The sequence below is a fragment of the Protopterus annectens genome, chromosome 8.part0 (assembly GCF_019279795.1).
Source record: "Protopterus annectens isolate FY-2018-M chromosome 8.part0, PAN1.0, whole genome shotgun sequence".
NCBI lineage: Eukaryota > Metazoa > Chordata > Ceratodontiformes > Protopteridae > Protopterus > Protopterus annectens.
In genome coordinates this window covers 810,509,403-810,529,534 of record NC_056741.1, presented here as the reverse complement: position 1 = coordinate 810,529,534, position 20,132 = coordinate 810,509,403, and the positions used below count along the sequence as shown (strand labels likewise).

Here is a 20,132-nt window from a genome sequence, read left to right as displayed (position 1 = left end):
TAGAGTACAATGCTCCTTTTGGTATGTACCTCACAAGACTTCTAGAACGACTGGAAAGGCCGCAGAAATACCTCACAGAGGATTGCCGGCCTCAAACAGATGCCCTACGCAGACCGTCTCAAAAAACTCTAGCTTTACTCCGTCGCATATTGTCTACTCAGAGGCGGTCTCTGCCTAACATATGAAGCCTAAGAAAAAAACACCAACAAGGTACCAAAATGAGACCAATAACCAAATCCAAGGTACCAGGAGACCAGAAGCCAGCTGGAAGCCTTTTAAAACCAATTTAATATGTGCACAAAGCACAAAGTAAACATATAAATGCAGAAAAAATACAGCGTTTTTGTTTTAAGCACTTCATCAGATATTAAATTGGTTTTAAAAGGCTTCTGGCTGGCTTCTGGTCTGATGGTACCTTGGATTTGGTAACATACAAAGCTATGTCAAACCCAGAGCTGTTGGTCATGCTCCACTTAAAGAATTGCCAATCCCTCTGAGCTACACGCTCTAGGGACCTAAACCTTGTCACCACAATAAACAGAACATGCTGGAGGGATAGATTCCTGTCCCAGAGACTTCCCATACTCTGCAACAAACTACCTATCTATATCAAACAAAGCTCCTCATTACACTCTTCTAGAAAAATCTTGATGGTTGGATGGGAAATGGGAAATTCACCTCGGAGATCACCTCTGTGGCTCTACTCGGCAGGGGCATAGGAAATTAATTTTCTTGGGTGACGAAAGCCAGGGTACCTTTTTGGCTAGGCTTGTACAGGCCCTAGGGCCGATAGCCTAGTACCTACCTATGAATATTCCTCTTATGCAGTGCTGATGATGTCATAAGACAGAAACATGCATGTCCACTGCTATAGGGGTTTGGCTTTAATGGCCTGAAATTGTCCATAAATAGACTTAAAAATGAAAGTTAAAAAAAAGTTATGGACATTCAGAATTGCCGTTTAGCTGAAACACCTGATTTCCTTAAAGGGTAATTTGCATTTGTCCCATGAGGCCTCTGATGCAAGAGGTTTACTGTATCATAGAAGTCTAGCTTTGCTAGATTTTTCTTTTTGTGTTTTTTAAGCAGTTGGTTTACCTATGTGACCTTTTTACTCTTTGTTTTAGTTTTAGTTGGGATATTTTGTAGACACCCTAATGTTTATGGGTATCAGCAGGGTATGACAACCCTGTGTTTCCAGAGGTCAAGCATTCCTCTTATGCTGTGCTGATGTCATAAAAAGACAGAAACGTGCATGTCAACAGCTGGAGGGGTTTGGTTTTAGTGGCCTGAAATTGTCTATAAATAGACTTAAAAATGAAAGTAAAAGAAAAAGTCATGGACATTCAGAATTGCCATTTAGCTGAAATACCTGATATCCTTAAAGGGTGATTTGCATATATCCCATGAAGCCTCTAATGGAAGAGGTTTAAGGTATCACACAGAAGTCTAGCTTTGCTAGATTTTTCTTTGTGCCTTTAAAAAAAAAAAAAGGATATCCTACTTAGGATGCTGGCTGGATGTACAGCTATCCTTAAGCCTTAGGCCCTTCCAAGCAGTGTACGTGAGACATATGTCCTACATACGAATCTTAAGATACATAAGTGATGTTTGGGTGTTTTTTGCCCCTCTTTGGGAATGTAGCTGGTTGGTTCTGGATTTTACCTTTAGTCTGTACATCGTGTTTATCGTGTGGATTATTGTGTTTTAAGCGGAATCGATTTGCAGCCACCTGTTGGATTTTATATATTTTGCCACTGTGGACTCTAATTGCAATATGACTTTGGAAGAAACTCATGGCTGTTACAACACTGACAAGAAAATGCAGTCCACAAACCAGGCTGTGGAGGAGCTGCTGGCAGTTGCACAAAGACAGGGCTGCCTGAGTGCTGGTGTCTATGAATTGGCTAAACTCATGAATGTGTATCCTGACAGTGTTGTTCTCTGTCTCCTGGTCACTAATGCGAAAGATGAGGATGATATTGCCCTACAGATCCACTTCACCCTGATTTAGGCATTTCTGTTGCGATAATGACATAAATACAGTGAGTGTGTCGGGCATGCAGCGGCTGGTACCGCTACTTGGCATAAACAAAGATGATGATAGCAGTACCAGTACTAACAAGGATCCCCAGAACTTGCATTGCATCCTTATCACGAATCCGCACACTGGTTCCTGGAAGATTAAGGCGCTGCAGGAAGTGGCTAGCTATTGTAAAAACTGTCGCTAACAAAATCAGTGTATCCCCTATCTCTTCCTGCAAGAGTGCTGAAAAGAGCAGATGAAGCATTCCATAAGAGAAGAGCTAGCCAGATGGCATGTACCAGACACAAACGAGATTGTAAATGTGTGATCTGCATTGAGTAATGAGAGAAGCTAGGCTGGCTGAAGGCTGCACTGTGAGCATGGTTTCCTGCAGTCATGATGAAAGGAGGCTGTAGATGTTAGACTTCATGCCTGAAGAGGGCAGTGTCTGAAAACACAGTAAATGTCCTTGCTGTTCACTGCCATGCTGCTGCCTAAGACTGTTTCCTCCCCCATGGGACAGAGTATGTTCCAAGAGGGACAATTGGAAAAATGTAGGCAGCTAGCCCTACTGATTATATAAAATGTGAGCATAATGGCTACAAAACTGGACTGTATAATGCAGAGAATGTACTACTTGTGCTGGTTTTTGTGTAATGAAAAAAAAATCTTTATTGGAAAAGTTCACCCAGACTCAACCACAACTTTCTTTGAGGGAAAGGTTAGTTTACTTTTGCTTTCTTGTGTTTTGTATTACTTTATTGCCTTCTTCTGTTTTGTATTGTGTGATTTGTTTTCTTTACACTGTTTTACTTGTAATCTGCTTTTAATTGCATATTAAAATTTAGAAAGAGATCACAGCTGTCTCTCTTGTGTGTCACAAAGATTTTTTTTTTAAATTTTCCCACCTTCCCGGGCTGTTGCTATTGTTTTTAAACACAGTTTTGACCACATATCTCCTTCCCCCTCCCCTTTCACTGGTTGTTGTGAATAAGCACTCTCCTTCAACTATTTAAATTTATTGGCCATCCCACTGAATTCCATAGAATCAGAATACAGAAGTACCCACCACCTTTCAGATGTTCATCGTGTTACCCTGCTGCAGTCATCACACTTGGGTTATCCTGTCATCAGGCGGTCCCGCAGTCGGCCGGATTTCCAAAGTCTTGGTCCGACGTCGGTTGTTGTCGCCTCATCCCTGACGTCAGTGCGCCAGGGGTACATATACTGCAACCGACGCCATTTTCTTCAGTCGTTCTTGCCGCGCGGTGCCCGAAGCAGAAGCAGTTCGCAAGTGCCGGTCGGCCGACTCCTGAGATTATCGAATTCGAATTTCAGACAGAAGTCTTCTATAAAGCTAAGTACCCTGTTGGGGAAACTTTTCTTGCCTCAGACCGATGTCAGAAAAAGTTAACAATTGCATTTCTTGTGGGAAGCAAATACCTCATAAGGATTTTCATTCTTTTTGTATACCTTGCCTAGGCCCTGATCACAACGTCACTTCTTGTCGTTTTTGTGCTAGGTTTAATAAGCGTACTATTAAGGGGCGATTTGATTTCGCACGACACATTTTTGGTAGAAAATTTAACTATAACATGCCGTCGGAGCTACCGACTACTGGCGTGCACAAAAAACGCAGGGACAAAGACCGACAGCCAAGGCCTAAACCCGATTCCGAGGCCTCGGTTGATCCGGCCTCCAGTTCTCCGGTTATCAGTGAGGCTCCGACGCAGCCCCTGACTACCGCAGTTCTGGAACCCAAGACCGCTACGGATATTTTGACGGAATGTACTAGGTCGACGCAGCCTTTTACTTCAGGCCCTTCCGACGATATACCTTCTAAGGACGTCGGTGCTTCGGAAACACCATCGGTTTCTGGGGGCATTTTCAGACCGACGACTCTCACAGTCAAAACGTTTTCTAAGTCTAAGACTCCTTCCAAAGCTAAAAAGACTACACTTCAGTCTCCTGTTCAAGGCCCTATGCCTAAGAAACAGATGCTCAAAATGGCTGAAGATTTGATTTCTCTTATCAGGGGTTCAAAGCCTCCTCCTGACAAAAGGCCTAGACAAGAGGAAGATTCTGCTCCTTCTGAGCAACTGTCTATTTCTTCGGATTCCTCTGAAGACCAAGACTATTCCTACTCTCCTTATGAAGATTCTGATGCTGAGAACTCTATTCCCTCAGCTTCCCCTCCTCAAGACTACTCTTTTGGGGAAAATTTACACACTATGAGGGAACATTTCCACTGGGAAGGTCAGGATTTCTCTGATTCCAAGAAAAGGCTCAGAGAGTTTTTTTTACTCCCCCAACACAGACCTCTAGCCATCCCACCTATTTTGGACATTGTGGATGATGTCTATTTAGAATCCAGTTTCAACCCAGACTCTCTACCTCCTGCTCCGGCTAAGCCTGACAGATACTACAGAGTACCTGATTCCCACAAATTTCTTTACAAAAGCCCAGTAGCTGACCCAGAGACTATCTCCCAGGGTCCCAAGGGGGCTAAGGCTTCCATGGCTAAAAACCCAGTACCTTCTGAGAGGGACTCAAGAGCACTAGACAGGTGGGGGAAAAAGGTTTACACCTCAGCCATATTAGCTATGAGAGCAATTGTCAATTTCATATGCTCAAGTATCAGCAGTTTCTAATCTCTCAGTTAAAACAAAAGATTACCTCCCTTCCCCAACATTCTGAATTGAAAGAAGTACAGGATTTATTGCACGCCACCGAGCAGGTGGGCAAACATACCTTACAATGTGGGTTTGATTCTTTGGAGGCCTCCTACAGAGCAAGTGTCACTGGATCAGTTATACGTAGGCATGCCTGGTTAAAGGAACAAAGTCTACCTGAGCATGTCAAAGCAAAACTACTGGATGCACCCTTACAGCAGGATGTTCTTTTTGGAGTTAAAGCAGAAGAAGTGCTAAAGAAAATGGAAGATAAGGCGAAATCAATGCAGACAGTCAAAGATTTCCTACAGGTACAACCCCCTTGCTTCAGCAGAAACTGGCCAACAAACAATTGGTCCTTTCCAGCCACTGAAAGACCTCAGAGGGGTAAATACAGGTGCCCAAGGGGCAGAGGACAACCACAAGCCCAGTATAAACCTCGCCATTGGGGCACTCCAACCCAGAAAGGAGGAGAAGACAGGTCTCAACCCACCAGAAGGCAAACTCAGTGACTTGCACCTCAACTGGCCAAACAAAGCTCTTTTGTTAGCCCCCTTGGGGGGAAACTAGCACTTTTTGCAGACAACTGGCACATGGTCACAAAGGACAAATGGGTCCTAGACATTATTTTACGAGGATACAGATTCCACTTTCACACCTTGCCAATGAAAAGAGGAATGCCAAACCTGCCACTAAGTCAAAGGGCAGAGGCTCAAAAACAAATAACAACTCTCATGGCCATGAGAGCCATTCAACGGGTACCGATTCAAGAGCAAGGCCAAGGGTTTTACTCAAGGTTCTTTCCAGTACCCAGAAAGGACAATGCTTGGAGACCAATTCTGGATCTTTCAATTCTAAACACTGACCTACAAGTCCCAAAATTCAAGATGCTAACACTACAGCAGCTACTTCCCATGTTGGGCAAGGAAGCATGGCTGGTAACGTTGGACCTCAAGGAGGCATACCTGCATGTCCCTATCAGACAAAGTTGCAGAAGATACCTCCGTTTCATTGCAGGTTCAACCCATTACCAATTCTCTGCACTGCCCTTTGGCTTATCTACTGCGCCCAGAGTTTTCACAAAATGCCTGGCACCAGTAATTGCATACTGCAGACAAAGAGGAATTCAAATATATCCATACCTGGGCGACTGCCTCATCCAAGCAGAAAGAAAAGACATTCTCTTACATCATCTGGCTTTTGTGAAGCATCTACTACATTGTCTGGGGTACACAGTAAACGAAAAGAAGTCAAAACTAGTACCCTCACAAAAAATTACATTCCTGGGTGCCAGCTCGGACACAACGGCCCAGAAGGCTTGTCTTGCACCAGACAAGCAACTACAACTGACTCAATATTTCAAGACATTGGCAACAAAGACCCAATTAACTGCAAGAAAAATTCTGCAGGCTTTGGGCTTCATGGCATCTTGCATTCTGATAATACCATTTGCAAAACTGCATATGAGGAAATTACAGTGGTACCTAAAAAATGTATGGTCTCAACACAGCCACAGCTTGGACACAGTGATATCTCTCATTCCCTGCCTTCAACAGGAACTTCTATGGTGGGCACAGGCATGTCACCTCAACAAGGGTCAGCCTTTCACCTTGCCCCCAACCAGGCAAACTATCACAACAGATGCTTCAGACTATGCCTGGGGGGCACACATGGCAGGGCAATGCATTCAAGGCCTATGGACTGCAGAACAAAGAAAACTGCACATAAATCAAAAAGAGATGCTAGCTGTACAGAAAGCTCTGACGGCCTTCAAGGATCTTCTACATCCAGGACAACTTGCAATAAGGACGGACAACACCACAGTAATGTGGTACATAAACTAAACAAGGGGGCACATATTCCTACCCTCTTTGCAGGCAAGCAATAATCTTATGGAACACAGCTCTGGCCTACCAAGTCCAGTTACAAGCTCAATTCCTGCCAGGACAGAAAAACACATTGGCAGACGACCTAAGCAGAAACATCAAAAATCCCCATGAGTGGAAGCTAGACCCACAAATATTTACAATAACTCAAAAATGGGGCCTACCAAATATAGACCTGTTTGCCAGTCCTCAAAACTACCAACTGACAAAATTTTGTACAAGGACATTCCACCATCAAGCTTGGAAAGTGGACGCTCTCTCCTTCAGTTGGAAAAAACTGACAGCATATGCCTTTCCTCCATTACCTCTTCTCACAAAGGTTCTTTTGAAGGTCAAAAAGGAGAAACCTCGACTGATTCTCATAGCCCCAGACTGGCCACGCCAACACTGGTACCCGCTATTGAAGAATATGTCTCACAGCCCATCATGGATATTGCCTGAAATACCTCATTTGCTCATGCAGCAAAACAAACAGATTCTACACAGCCAGCTAAAAACTTTAAACCTGGCGGCATGGCGAATCTTTTAAACATCCAACCAGCCCCTCTTTCACAAGCAGTTCTGGATGTTATTCTGGGAGCCAGGAGGCCAAGCACCAGGAAGGCTTACTCGGACAAATGGAAAAGGTTTTCTGCCTGGAACCAAGCTAAAGGCCAAGACACAACTCAGCCTCATATGCCTCACATTCTGCAGTATTTAGCAGAGATGTTGCACAAAGGACTTTCCTTCTCCTCAATTAAAATCCATGCTTCAGCTATTTCAGCTCACTACGACACGGATCCACCTTTATTTTCACATCCTCTTCTAAAGCAATTCCTCAGAGGGGCAAAAAACATTAGACCACCTAGAAGATCTCCTACACCAACATGGAACCTCAACTTTGTTCTGGAAAAACTAACTTTACCTCCCTTTGAACCAGCTTTCTCTGCAGACCTTCAATTCCTATCTTGGAAGACTGCCCTGCTCCTGGCAATAACTTCTGCTAGGAGAGTCTCAGAATTACAGGCACTAATGGCAGTGGAACCTTTCCTCATTTTTCATCAAGACAGAGTTTCTCTACGAACTAATCCTTCCTTCATGCCCAAGGTGGTTTCCAGTGTAGCTTAAAATCAAACCATCCATCTACCCACTTTCTTTCCCAATCCACAGAACAAAGGTGAGAGACTCTTGCATTCCATGGACATTCACAGGCAGCTTTGTTACTACTTGGACAAAACTAAGCCTTTCAGAAAAACTTAGCAGCTCTTTGTATCCTATGCTGCAGCTTCTCAAGGGAGGGCTATATCCAAACAAACCATTTCTAAATGGATAGGCCATTGCATACAGTTCTGTTATACCCATCATGGGAAACCAGTTCCTACTACCATTAGATCCCACTCTACCAGGGCAACAGCTACCTCTACAGCCTTTCTCAGAGGAGTCCCTACCAAGGAAATTTTAGAAGCTGCAACTTGGAGTTCAGTACACACCTTCACCAAACACAATCACCTACCTCTTTATTCTAAGTCCAGGGCAGGCTTCGCCACTGCAGTTCTGCAGGGCCTCATTGCCTCCACTAACCCTCTATGATACCTCCACCCTGCCTTAGCTTTGGGACTCAACCCAAGTGTGATGACTGCAGCAGGGTAACACGATGAACATAGTACAGTTTTGTACCTACCATAAATGTAGATGTTCGAGTGTTCACCCTGCTGCAGTCCAGGTTACCCTTCCTCCTACCCCTCTGATCTTTTGGCTAAATCTCTGCTATGCCTTACTGATGCATTTTCTTATAGCTGAAGGGATTTTGTGTTTGTACAGTGTTCACACCATTTGGTACTAATTTTGATCACCTTTTTGGGGGCACCTGACATCTGGGGCAAGAAACTGAAGAAAATGGCGTTGGTTGCAGTATATGTACCCCTGGCGCAATGACGTCAGGGATGAGGCGACAACAACCAACATCAGACCAAGACTTTGTAAATCCGGCCGACTGCAGGACCGCCTGATGACAGGATAACCCAAGTGTGATGACTGCAGCAGGGTGAACACTCGAACATCTACATTTATGGTAGGTACAAAACTGTACTTTTATATTGCTCTTTTAAAATTAGTGGCTCTCCACTTAGACAGCTAAAGCTTAAGTTACCCCCTTTTTCATATCTAAGTGCTTAGTGCACACTGCAATTTGTTGGATATTAACCCATTTTTTCATCTTACCTTTAAATGTCTATTGCAAGATCATCCAGTTAATGGAGAACCCATATTCTGCTTCTCAGTAGTTATCTTGGTATTAGTGCTTCTGTTTTCTTCTGGTGAGAGTAGGAGTTCAGGAACATTATTTCCTGGAGACTGCTGATCACCATAAAGCCTAATAACTGCTTCATAGGTGACCGTTTGGAATTGGTGCTTATATGCTAGTCCGTGTGAGAGAATGAGCAGAGGGCATTGATTCCTGACTGTTTCTAGTTGACCAGTGAGTGTCTGTGCTTGACATTCCTGATCGGTCTGGTTGCTTTCAAGGCATCTACCAGGAGAAGGCTAAAACAAGCCTACAAGACCCTTGCATCATTTGGGAAAGACTGTGGATCACCAAACAGGCTGTGGTCTGCTTTTCATTTTTGGGTTGGTGCTAATGTTTTGCTTTTGTTAAGACAAGAAGCAAAGGAGCATTGTATCCCAGTGGAATGAAGCTGTGGTGAGACCAGCACTAGAAGTATCCAGGCAGAAGCCATTCATGTAACTCCCCTCTTTTCATCATTCTTGACAGGCTAAGACTTTGTTTTCAGTAAATACTGCTTGATTTGTTTCTAACTTTAGAATATTTGCCTAAATACTTCATCCTTACGTTTTCAGGGTCAGTGTATTATTTTCCTCTCAATGCCCCTCAATTTTTAAGGTGGAGAAGTACTTGATGTACCTAGATGATATATTCATCATATGAAAGGGTATCGTTGAGGAACTGCCTGAATTTGTTGATTTTCTTAATTACTCCACCATTTTTCTTGAGTTCACATTTCAGTGGGATCACTGTTCCATCAATTATTTGGACATCACTGTATATAAAAATTCAGTGGAGGAAAGGTATGAGCCTACCCTGCCCTGTACAGACAAACACTTTGAGTGACATTTTTTCTTGTAAAAGAATGATTGGAATTTCACGAATACCTCGTTGCATACAGGACAACTAGTTTACAGTGACAAGCACTGTCCTCAGAGTTGCAAACCAGATGCTCCCAACATTGCTTTATATTCTCACTCCAGTTTGTCTAATCAGTAAAAAAAAAAGGGTTTGTTGCCATGGATATGAACTTTCCCACAATCTGTGTTACCATCTTGGTGGATATGGGCATCCTGAGGCAATGCAGAAATGTCCTCATGTTTACTGGCAACCAGTTAATTCTCAAACTGATATGGTATGTGAGAGATGTATTTACACAATGTCACTAAAAGCAAACTCTCTCATAAAAGTAATCCTAATGTCAATAAGGTTGCCAGTAGTATACACGCTGCACTCATCACACACAATTCAAAGCAGACCTATAAACCCACATATGCTGCAACACTTAAATGTAAAGTTCCCAAACCCCAAAGACCTCCTAGATGAAGTACACATGACAAATACCCTTATCAGCCCCAAATGCACTCTTTCAAAACAACACTTGCATGAACTCATAGAGCTACATCTCATGAACCCTCTACTGTTAAGCCCATGAGGCAAGCCACCACACAATCCAACATTCTGGTCATTGGAGACTCCTTTGTGCGACACACTGATGTCCCTCTCACCAGGATGAGTAAGGAGAAAGTCACAATCAGTTGCCTATCAAGGGCTAGGATCCATCACATTACGCATGCACTCAGGTCATTGAACCGCAAGTACTAGTATGACTTACAGTCATAGTCATAGTCCTAGTCCACGTGTGATAAAATTACCTGAGACTTGCTTCCCTAGACTATGTGAAGAGAGACATCATGGAGCTTTTGGAATATGTGTCTCAGGCTGGTATGAGCCTAGCATTGAGCACCATTTTACCTTCTCCAGTGATGATGCCACAATACGAACAAACGATGACTGACTTTAATAATTGGCTTAGTTTCTGGTGTCATTCTAAGGGGGGGTGCAGTATTTGTCAGCATGGAAAGAGATGGTCAACAGACCACACTGCTTTGCCAGGGATGGTCTGCACCTCTCCCCTCCACGCTTTCGAATATTAGCTAAAACGTTGTCTTTCCCCATAGTGCCTTTTTTAGGCAATGCCAAACTGAAATTACTTTCAGCATAGCAAATCAAAACCAAGAAAATGTAAAGGTATTACTACTCATTGCTAGGAGTCTAAACAAAAAACTCCACTCCCTAGCAGCTCTCTTTACCCTAGAGAATGCTGATGTCTATGCAGTCACTGAGACATGGTTTAAAGCCACAGAGAGCACACCAGCACTACAAGGTTATAATGCCTTCCACACATTTAGACCAGCTGTTACACAGATGGGGACTAAAGGTGGAGTTGTCTGGATTTACATCAAAAGTAAATGTACCTCAAGGCTAGTCAAACAGGATGCTGCACTTGAACTGTTCCATGTTCAAATCACCATAGGGAAAATCCAATATCACTTCTTTCCAAGCTATAGGTTCCCCACTATGACCCAGTAAACTCATGCCATGTATTTAAACTTATTGGAAACACTAGCCATGCAATCCAATACCATATACATGGGTGACTTTAATTACCCCACTATTAACTGGGACTCCTGTATGACACCAAATGTACAGACCCAGAGATTCATGGATTTTGTAAACACAAACTCCTTATTGTTTGAAGTAAAAGTAAAATCTGGAACCCAGCTAAACCTGGAATATTCAGGAACTACTCTAAGGCTAACTTCCTACTATTAAGTGATAACCTGGCAAAATCTTAAACCCCCCATAAACCCTGAGAACACTGCTGGCTATGCAGAACTGTTCACAGAAACCATTTGCAAGCATGTTAATATCTGTGTAGAGGCAGATGTACCCACTAGGAAGAAGTACAGAACTAACTCAAGAAACAAACCACCCTGGTGGAATCACAAAATCAGTAGGCTGTATAACAGAAGGAAGAAAATCATGGCAAAAATTAGGAGGTGCAGCACCCAGGAGAATAAAAGCACTCTCATCAAACTAAACAACAACTCATAGGACAAATAGTCTACCAGAGTGAAATTTGTGATGAATCTGGCCTCCCAGGCCAAGGACAGCCACAAGGCATTCTTTAGCTATGTTCACAACCTCAAAGACAGTACACAGTTGTATGCAGAGCTCATTGTAAATGGAGCCACCTCTACCTAGCCAGAAGATATAGCACTAGTGACAGGTCTGCTGTCGGAGGTAGTGGCACGTATTTTGACCTTGTGATTCCAATCAGTCAGCCAGTTGGCCACCCACCTGATGAGATAGGGATTTACACCAAGGTCTGTTCGTTTTTCGATGATGCCCATGTGGGGGATTGTGTCAAAGGCTTTGGCCAAATCAAGTAAGCTGTATGTACTGATTTTCCCCTCATACAGTGCCTTGGTGACAGTCTCAATAAAGTCAACCAGGTTCAGCAGGCAAAATCTGCTTTTGACTAATACAAACTGGGTGGAGTCAAGTGCTTGGAGATTGCCTATGTCCTTGTTTATGAGGTCCATAATAATACACTCCATGGCCTTACAGATCAGACTTGTCAAGCTAATGGGGTGATAGTTTCCAGGGTCAGTAGTAACAGCACTTTGTGCAAAGGGATGACAGTGGCAGTTCACTCTGCTGGAATGAAGCCTGTACTTAGGCTATGGTTGAGTAGGGTGCTCAATGGCGAGGCTAGTTCTTGCTGGAGATGTTGCAGAATACAGCCTGGGATACTATCAGGTCCCATGGAAGCTGTGTTCCTTGCCTTGGATGGGGCTTTTAACACTTTATCTATGGAGATGTGAGATGGGGGCAAGTATCACGGATGTCGAATGGGCCTTTGGGGGAGGACGGGGGGGGTGACGTTTGTGCTGAACCTGTCTGCTAGCAGGTTGGCTAAGTCGACAGGATCAGTGTAAGACTGTAAGTGGTACCGTTAAGAACTAATTCGGAACAAACCTGGGCTTTGCCATGGAAGTTTCTGATGCAACTGAAAAAAGGCTTTGTGGTTAGCCTTTGTTTTGGAGGCTAGTTTTGATTCATAATTGGCTTTGAAGGTTTTCACTAGTAATCTAATTACTTGTTGAAGGTAAGGAGGGAGTTTTTCCAATTGGGAATTTGTGTCTTTTTATCCTTGGACAACAGTTTCTTCCTTTTGTTGTAAAGCCTGTTGAGAGGATGTCCACCACATAGCTTTGTGTTTCCTTGAGGAGTAGGTTTTAGTTCTGTTGGGTATGGCTGAGTCCATGCATTTGTACAGGTGCTTGTATACTGCACTGACATACTGTTTAGCATATTTGTCTGCATCCTCGGGGGGGGGGGGTGAAGCTACTGATACCCTCCCTTAGAAGGTTGTAGGCAGTTTTTGAGAAGTTTTTTAGCCTGGTTACAACCTTGGGGGGGGGGGGGCAGCATAGACACTTCGAATGAGACAGACCGATGGTCTGATCTCACCAGGGAAGAACTTACTATGGGGGTGGTGCAGCGGTCGCCCATGTTGGTGAAAACCAAGTCTAGAATGCTATCTCCCCTTGTGGGGGATGAGATAAGCTGGTCTAGTGCGTTAGAGTCGATGAAGTCAAGGAATCGTTGGGTGAGTGCATTAGAGCAGGTATAGTTCACCCAGTTTATTATGGGGCAGTTGAAGTCACCAAGGATCACGGTGTTAGGGGGTACCTTGATGGACTCAAGTAGGTCCAGGTAGAAGGAGTGGGTGTCCTGATTCATGGATGGGCGGTCTATAGCTGGCTGTAATGTGGATGGGTGTCTTGCCAATTGTCAATTGCACCTGGAGGAGTTCTAGTGCATCATGCTGGCAAACCAGTCTGGTGGTGTGCTTGTCTTTAGTGAAAATAGAAACTCCACCACCCTTAGTCTTCCTAACCTGAATTTGGGGTGGAATGTGTGGAATAAGGTACAACCTGGTAAGGCAGGCATGCTCTCTGCAGCCTTGAACCAAGTTTGTGTGACTGCACAGATGTCGGCATCTTCCCGTGCTAGGGGCTCCAGTGAGTGCATTTTCAGGTTAAGGCTTCTAGCGTTAAGCAGCATGACCTTCAATTTTCTTAGGTTTATAGGTGCATTTATTGATTTTTGAGAGGAGATCTATGCCTGGCACACAGTGCATTGTCAGACCCCACTCTGATGGATATCCTGCATATCCACAAAACAAACAGCAGCAGAATTACCCATTCTGAAGACTTAAACTTTACTTGTGATATAAATAGGATCTGCTGGAGAGACAGGCTTGTATCCCAGAGACTACCCCATCTGTGAAACATCCATGTGAAGCAGAGTTCCTCCTTAACCCAATTCAAGTGCAACTTGGACAGTTAGATGGGAAGATTATAACAAATGCTCAGTAGGAACCCAGACTAAGTCCAAACACAATAATATTCCAAAAACGGATGTCCAAAAGGCTGAAGTTGAGTAAAAACTGTTTTAATAACAGTAGTAGATGTACACCAAACAAACCGGTGAGCCATTTCGTGGCTTACCCACTTCTTCATACCATGAATAAATAAGACACTTAAAACCTTATATGTAAATAACAAGCCATACAATTCATTATGCTCTGTCTTTAAAACCTGCTCTGAAGAGGAGAGGATTGCATCATTAATTGCACCACGTGATCTGACATCCCTTAATTGTATGGCTGGTTATCTGTATATAAGGTTTTAAGTGTCTTTTATTTTTTCATGGTCTGAAGAAGCGGGTAAGCCATGAAAGCGCTCACCAGTTTGTTTTGTGTGCATCTATTACTGTTATTAAAACTGTTTTTACTCAACTTCAGCCTTTTGGATGTCTGTTTTTGGAAAATTAGATGGGAAACACAAAATTCATCCATGGTTGGGCACCTATGTCTCTAATGGACACAGGCAAACATAAATAGTTCATCTTCCAGGCCCCTACTTGTACACGTTTCATCTCCCATGCCCCTGCTTACACTTATCAAGGGTATCAGAACTTTGGGATGCATGGCTAAGCTTAAAAAGCCCTTATGGTCGTTAACCTAGCAAACACCTATGAACTTAAGTGCCAGATCCTCAGAACTTCTTTGCTGCCAGTCCAGATGCTCTTCTGAATTCTGTTTGTAAGTTGTTCAAGACCTTTAAGGGCAGATAAGTACCCCCACTGGGGACTCCTCTCCATATTTCTCCTGTTGGGTTACTTGTTTTTATATGTCATCCAGAAAGGGGAAATGTAAGTGTGGGAGGCAGATTCCCCACAGACACACAGTGCCTTTTTCTGTTTAGGTGCTGTCCACAATCACGCTTAATGTAATCTTTGCCAGGCCTTTGTACCCAAGACCCTGTGCAGCCGTCTATCTTTATCTGTATATTTGGAAAACCAATATCTGAATTTCTTAGTTCAGGGAACCATGCCTTCTGATTTGCCCAACCAGACTTTCATCTGCTTTTACCAAAAAGACGACCAAAAAGATATGTTTAGAGACTTGTGCAGTCCAGTCAATGCCAGATGTTTCTGTAGGGACAGATGAAGAACCTGAAGACTGTCCAGTTCTAATACCTGCTCCCTCTGTCATAAACCCTGTTGGAGGTCAACATGGGACTTGCTATCCACATGTCCAGTGAGGGTGTGCCTACATCTGCTGCAGATGAGAAGCAGGAACTGCTGCTTATTGCTGTCCACATGTCCAGTGAGGGTGTACCTACATCTGCTGCAGATGAGAAGCGGGAACTGCTGCTTATTACATCTGAAGGGACTGCAGAGATTTCCCAAATTGTGGTTACCTTATTGAAGTTAGGCAATGTACGGAACCTCCTAAGACAGTTTGAGCTGAGATTCCTCTTAAGAAAAAATCAGAAGACTATGCAAGTAGTCCTTGTTGCAAAGGACCCCCATTAACAGTAGCAGGATTTCACTTGGGGTCTTCTTAAAGCCCTCATGACCTTAAGACCCCTTCAAAGTTTGTCTGTGCTTTCACATTGCTTTCTCTTCCACTCCTTCTAAGATACTTGAGTCTTCTGATGCTCCTGATGAGGAGGAAGAACTGGATTCTGTGGAGGAGTTCTTGGATTACTCTTCCCAGATCCATTCCCCTCATGCTTTTAGGTCAAATGAAATGATGTTCTTTTCTCGATTCCCCTATTGAGGAGCTCTCCTTTGGGGGACACCATTGTTTAAATGATGGAATGTTTTCAGAGGGAAAGTTCCCAAATGTCTGAGATCCAGAAAAGATTATGTGACCTTTTCCATATTGACTCTCCCAGGTCTTCTGATGTGCCCCCCTGTGTTGGAAGCACTCCTTGATACTTTTAATTGTGCTTCATAGGCTCTCAAGTCTCATTCCCTGCTCCAAAAATAACCGACAGGTTTTACAAACTCCCTGAGGCTCAAACTCCTTTGCAAGAATCCTCCTTTTGACTCTGCAGTGATTTCTCTTTCTGCTGATAAACCTAAGTTGATTCCTTTGTCTGAATCTTTTTCTGATAAGGATAGTAGGGCTGTATACAGGTATGATAAGCAAATGTATACTTCTGTCACCATAACCAACAGGACCATAAATTACCAGGTCCATATGACCATGTATGTTCTGGCTCTGCTGTTTAAGCTTGGGGGTGCTTTGGCTGACATGCCTTACTCTGAAGCCAAGTGCTCTGACATTTCCTTATTTGGTTCTGCTTCACAGGTAGCTCGCCTTTCCATCAGATACTGCTGTGATGCTGCTTATGTGTCATCTTGTGTGGCTGCTTCAGGATCAGTTATCAGGTGGTATTCCTGGCTTGGTTTGCAATCTCTCCCTGAAGATAACAAAGGCCACTTTGTTACTGTCCCTTGATACCTAGAATCTTTTAGGCTGTGTTGCTGCAGACCTCCTTAAAACCTTACAAGGTAAAAGGAAGGTTATGCAAGACCTTAAGCAAAATTTTCTCTCACCTGTACCCATGTTTCAAATGAACTACCCCTCTAAGACTCCCTTTGTGCTTAGTCATCCTAAGCAAACCTTGAAGGGTAAGAGACCTTCTAAACGAGTTTTCTGAGAAACCTGCACAGGATTCTGTGTGTCAGAAGTCTTCCTTTCCAGACAGTTGTGCCTTTGTCTGACATTCACTCTTCTCTGCCCCTTGACCAGATTCCCCTTTCTGATAGGTTAACTCTGTCCCTTCTAATTTGGCAACATCAACCCAGATCTTTGAGTTCTTTCGGTCATCCAAAATGGTAATTTCATGACTAAGAAATCCCTTCCTCCTTGTTCAGGGATGTCCCAGCCTCCTCCTTGCACACACTTTCAGTTTCATCCTCTTCAGGACCTTTTGGCTTAAGGGACTATTCATCCATTTTATAGAGGGGCAAGGGAATCTATTCAGGAATGTTTTTGGTCCCCAGAAAAGGAAGGCTGTTAGAGATCCATTCTAGATCTCTCCTTTCTCAACACCTTTATGAATGTCCATTCTTTGAAAATGTTGGATCTTTAGTCACTGTTTCCTCTGCTGCTTTTCCAGGCCTTCCTGGTATCTGTGGACTTGAAAGATGCCAGTTTCCACATTCCTGTTAACCCTTCCTTCAGAAAGTATTTAAGGTTCTCTGTTCTTCAAATTATCAGTTTTCCACTTTACCTTCTGGTCTTTCTGCAGCACTGGGGGGTTTTCAGTTGTTCTTGCCATGGTCATAGTTTTTTGCAGACTCCACAGTGTTCAGATATTTCATTACCTGAGTGAACTGCTTATTCAAATGCCCTTTCAACAGATGCTTCTGCGGGATCTGGAATTTACCATGCTGCTTCTTCACAGTGTGGGTTTCACTCTTGACTCGAAGTCTATTCTGACCTCTTCACAGGACCAAATTTTCTTGAGACGTAGGATCCAGACCCTCTCAGTGATTGCTTTTCTTCCTCCTTGCAAGGTTCTCTCCCTGGCAGTATTCCTCCTTGCAAGGTTCTCTCCCTGACAGCATTGCTTCTGTTCTCTTCTTCCTTAACAGGTGGTAACTACAAGACGGTTTCTGTGAACCCTGATGTTTATGGCCTTCACCGTTCAATGGTTACTTTGACCAAGCTGTACATGCGGAAGTTTCAATGGTATCTCGAAACATTTTGGCTGCAGCATTGTCATCTTCTAGACTTTCCTAACCCATTCTTTCCTTACATCAGATAAGAGTTCCTGTAGGGGGTTCAACAGATTTCACTGAATCCTGGCCTTCCTTTTTGGGTACTTTCCCCTACTCAAGATCTGCTTACAGATGCTTCAGGCCTTGGACAGTGGGTTTCCTGCAACAACATCCTGATTCAGAGGGGTCTGATCTTCTCAGCAGTAAAAGACTATATCAACATCAACGAGATGGAAGCTCTTAGCCCTTCAGGATTTGCACTCCATGTTCAGAGTCCTGTCAAGATTTTTATGGGCAAATGCCTCTGTCATTTGGTACATAAGTGGGAAGGGGAGGGCGCAAAGTCATACCTTCTTTGCAGACTGGCCCTCCTAGTTTGGGGTATTGCTATCCACTATCATCTGACTGTTCAGATGGTTTATATTCTCCGAGTACAATCTGGTGACGGATGTCCTGAGCAGATCCAGTACAGATCTTCACAAGTGGAAGCTTCACAGAGCTCTTTACCTGGGCATTGTCCATTGTTGGGGTATTTCCTTTGTACATCGCTTTGCTCCCCCCGAGTGGATAATGTCCCAAGTTCTGTTGCAGAGTACCAAGTCTTCTGGCTTTTAGAGTGAATGTCATATCCTTTTCTTGGAAAGTGATTTTCCTTTATGCTTATTCTTGTCTTCCTCTGTTGCCAAAGGTGTTAACCAGAAGCATGTGTGACTGGCTCAAAATGTTGGTGGCTTCCTTTTGACCCCGACGGCGCTGGTTTCCCCTTCTGTTTCACCCAGCCAGGGCAATCATCAAAAGTTACCTTACCGGATGGATCTTCTTATGACATTTCACCCTTTTGTAGTTTTTCATACAGATAAGGTGTGTCTGGAGCAAGTCCCCCTTTTTTATCTAAAGTGATCAATGACTTGTCTGTGAACTAGACTATTCATCTTCCTTTGTCCCACCCCCCCTCAAAATCACAATGAGAGAGCTCCACATTGTTTGCATTTGCATAGACAGCTCAGATATTATTTCGACAAGACTGAAGATATTAGGAAATCTGAACAACTTTTTGTTTTCATACCAGAAAAATTGGGTTTGGCTGTTTCATTTCTTTCTTTTTGCTATTCTTTTCATAGCTAGTAGTTTCCTCCTTCTGTTTGTGCTCATGCTATTAGGGCCATGGCCGCTTCTGGTGTTTTTTTCAAGGGTCTTATAGGTTCATAGGTTCATAGGTTTATACTAGTCTATCTGCCCTAAGGCATTTATAAGCCTAGCCCAAAGTTATGTGGCTTACGCCACCCCTTATGTTAGAAATAATGTGCCCATTAGTTTGTTGTGCCTCTGTCCAGCAGTGACACAGAGATGATTCCCGGGGTAAACCTGCGATCTCCCATCCACCGGTCAAGATTTCTCTTGAACAGAGCCAGCGAGGTGCTCTGCCTCACATGGACCGGGATCCTATTCCACAGCATGGGGAGTCTCTGGGTGATAAATCTATCCCTCCAGCACATCCTATTTATATCCGTGCTAAGGTTTAAGTCACTTGCTCTAGTGGTTCTGGTGGATTTGGATTTTTTTGAGGTGGAGCATGTCCATTAATTCCGGATTGGTCATGGCCTTGTATGTCAGGCACAGGTCACCTCTGAGCAGACTGTATGCAACTGAATAGAGTTGGAGTTTCTTCAGTGTGGCAGTATATGACAGGTTTTGGAGTCCCTTTATCCTTTTGATGAGGAACTTTTGGGGTCTCTCCAATTGCTGCAAGTGTCGGGTGAGATACATCCCGAATGGGGCATTGTACTCGATCATTGGTCTGATAAGTGAAGAGTACAGGGGAACAATGACCTCACTTGATCTGGATGTGAATCCCTTCATGATCAGATGGGCAATGTAGAAGGTCTTTCGAACCACTTTAGCAACGTGAGTGTCAAACGAGAGGCCACTGTCAACCTGGGTACCCAGGTCCCTGATAACCTCTTCTGTGCTTAGTGGGTTGCCATCTATATGGTAGCTTGGGGTTACCTTGTTTTTCCCGAAGGGTATGACTATACACTTTTTTGCGTTTAACTTCAGGCCATGGCTCTGGCACCAGCTATCAGTTTCCGCGAGACCCCTCTGAAGGATGTCTGTGTCCGATGTGCTATCCACTATGGCACCCAGTTTGCAGTCATCCGCAAACTTTGTCAGCCATAGTCTTCCTATGTTTGCCTGTACTTCTGAGAAGTAGATGCCGAACAATAGGGGGCCAAGGACTGAGCCCTGTGGGACACCACTTGTAACCGGCTTGGAGTCTGACATGGCTCCAGCAACTCTAATCCTGTGGGTTCTGTCCTTTAGCCAGTTTGCAACCCATCTTGTGACATATG

General features: G+C 43.8%; 1 protein-coding gene and 1 pseudogene across 1 annotated transcript in view; both read left to right on the top strand.

The window, feature by feature from the left end:
* The window catches only part of ELK1 (ETS transcription factor ELK1), a 743,407-nt gene that overhangs the window by 626,210 nt on the left and 97,065 nt on the right, over nucleotides 1-20,132 (top strand). The window lies entirely within an intron of this gene.
* Nucleotides 1,778-2,273, top strand: LOC122807947 (annotated as a pseudogene).